The sequence below is a fragment of the Carlito syrichta genome, unplaced genomic scaffold (assembly GCF_000164805.1).
Source record: "Carlito syrichta isolate Samal-C Ts95f unplaced genomic scaffold, Tarsius_syrichta-2.0.1 Scaffold302988, whole genome shotgun sequence".
NCBI classification, from domain to species: domain Eukaryota; kingdom Metazoa; phylum Chordata; class Mammalia; order Primates; family Tarsiidae; genus Carlito; species Carlito syrichta.
In genome coordinates, this window is record NW_007247084.1 from 189343 (window position 1) to 191975 (window position 2633).

At 39.5% G+C, this 2633-nt stretch overlaps 1 pseudogene; it reads right to left on the reverse strand.

The window, feature by feature from the left end:
- Window positions 1-208: 208 nt before the first annotated feature.
- LOC103259731 lies at window positions 209-2391 on the reverse strand (annotated as a pseudogene).
- Window positions 2392-2633: the final 242 nt, after the last annotated feature.

Consider the following 2633-nt stretch of genomic DNA (forward strand, 5'->3'; position numbering starts at 1 on the left):
AGCCATTGCATTCTCCAGTTAAAATACAGTGCTTATAAAGTGCAATCTTATTTCCTTCCTCTGTGCACGTGTTTTATAATAAGGTATTGAGAATGCCATTAGTTTATTATAGCAGCTCAACTTGAAAACTGCCATGAAATTTGCTACAAATTTGGGATCTTCAATGTTTTAACTGTGTGGAACATGTTACATTTCTACTTGGGTTGACTTAATCAACCTCTTTAATGGTGGGTCCTGAAAAAGTACCACCAGAGAGAGGAGGTCCACCACCAGGGAATCCCCCAGCTTTGTTCCTGGCATACCTCTTGCATTCTGGTACAGGTTGGTAGTGATGGGTTTACAGACTTTCTCTAGTTCTTTCTGCTAGTGTTCAAATTCTTTCTTCTCTGCAGAATGATTCTTAATGAGACAGTTGATAATTACATTACACACATTTGGAATCTTCTGTTTGTTTTCACTGCTGATCTTGACGAAGTTTCTCATTTTCAACAGTCGCTTTCATGACAAATACATAGGATTCAAATGAACTCTCGGATGGCGCCTTGTCCCCCTGTTTCTCATGTTCAGCTTTGTACTTTCAGTATACTGGATCATAAGTTCAATGTCTTTCTTGCTCAAGCAACCCTTGTCATTAGTGATGGTAATATTGTTTTCTTTTCTTGTGCTCTTATCCACAGTAGAGACTCTGAGATTCCCTTGGTACCGATATTGAAAGTGACTTCAATCTGAGGAATACTTCAGGGTACAGGAGATATGCTAGTATGTTCAAACTTGCCAAGTAGGTTGTGATTCTTGGTCATGACATGTTCAAGTTAATAAACCTGAATGAGCACACCAGACTTATTGTTACAGCAGGTAGTGAAGGTCTGGGTTTGCTTGGGAGAAATGGTAATGTTGTGCTTAATGAGGACAGTTGTGACTCTGTCAGCACCAGAGAATACCAAGGAAAAGAGGGAAGACATCAAAAAGCATCAAATCTTGTACATTTTCAGATTTATCCAGGATGGCTTCCTGGACAGCTTATCAGGGTTGATTCTCTTACTCAGTTCTTTTCCATCAAAGAGGTCTTATAGAAGCTTCTGATTTTCAGGCATATGAATAGAATCACCAACCAGGACAATATCAAGAAACTGTGATTGTCTAGTTTGGCATCTTGAAGGACTTTCTCTAAGGAGTCCAGAGTGCCACAAGACAGGTCAGCATTCAATTGTTCAAGTCATGCATGAGTATGGAGGTACAGAAGTCGGTTCCTTCATAGAGAGAACCAATCCTGATACTGGTCTGGGTGCTGAAAGAGAGTATGCTTGGCATGTGTACAAGCACTATGGAAGTGCTGGCCAGCTCTCTTGTTCTCACTGATACCCTTCTTCTGTTTGTGCTTGAACTGAACAATGAAACGGTTGACTATTCAGTTGTCAAAGTCTTCTCTACCTAAGTGGGTGCCTCAAGCTGTAGATTTGACCTTAAAGTTTTAAAACAATCAAATTTTAAAAAAACTTTTTATTTTAAAGATGTGGGGTACAATTCAGGATTAGTTTTTCAGGTTGTCATCATACAGGTAAAGTTTGGCCCTCCCTTTGGTCCCCACTTTGTCTGGTTTGAGATCTTTTATGCTTGTTGATGTTAGGTGCCCCTCTTCTCTCCCCGGGCAGTATTCTGCTACTACCAATCCCTTTCCTGTAGTATTACGGTAAATGTCAGGGTCCACTTATGAGTGAGAACATGTGATACTCAGTTCTTTTTATCTGTGATAATAAGGATTGCCACAAAAATTGCCACCTCCTAGGTCAAGAATCAGCACATTTCTTTCAGCTTCAACCTTTTTTGTCTAAGCCATAAGCAATAGCACCAGCAGTTGGCTCATTGATAATTTTAAGTACATTAAGATCAGCAACATTTCTAGCATCTTTGGTAGCCTGACACTGAGAGTCATTAAAGTAAGCTGGCACTGTGACAACAGCATTGGTAACAGTCTTCCCATGGAAGGCTTCTCTGATTTCCTTCATCTTTGTTAGAACCATAGATGACACCACTTCTGGATAGAAGCTCTCTATCTATCCCTTGTATTTTCTACTTGAACCCTGGGCTTGCATGTGTCATTGACCACCATGCAGGGCCAATGCTTCACATCTAACTGGAAAACAGCATAATTAAATTTTCATTCAATCAGATGTTTAGCATGAAAAACCATGTTTGTAGGGTTCATTGCAACTTAAATTTTTTTTCTTGAGGCATCACTGATCAATTGTTCAATATCAGTAAAGGAGAGATAACTTGGAGTGGTTTGATTTCACTAATCACTGGAAATTTTCTCACTTTTCCATGCTGGAAAACACCCACACAAGAGTAGATGAGGCCAAGATCAATACCAAGTGAAGGTCCCTTAGACATGGTTGCTTGGTTGTAGGCCTGTCTTGGCTTGTGAAAAACACACAGTAATACCAGAGGCTGATACTGCATTCAGTGAGCTTTGCATGGCTTTAGATATTTTTGAAATTAACAAACAATTGTCTTTAAGTATAGTATTATTCAAATAGAAAAGACAAAACATATGGCTCTTTAAGGGAGTGAAGAAATTATTCTCTCCGCCTAATCCATAATCCAGTTGTTAAGGCACAGGGCTCAAATCCCTT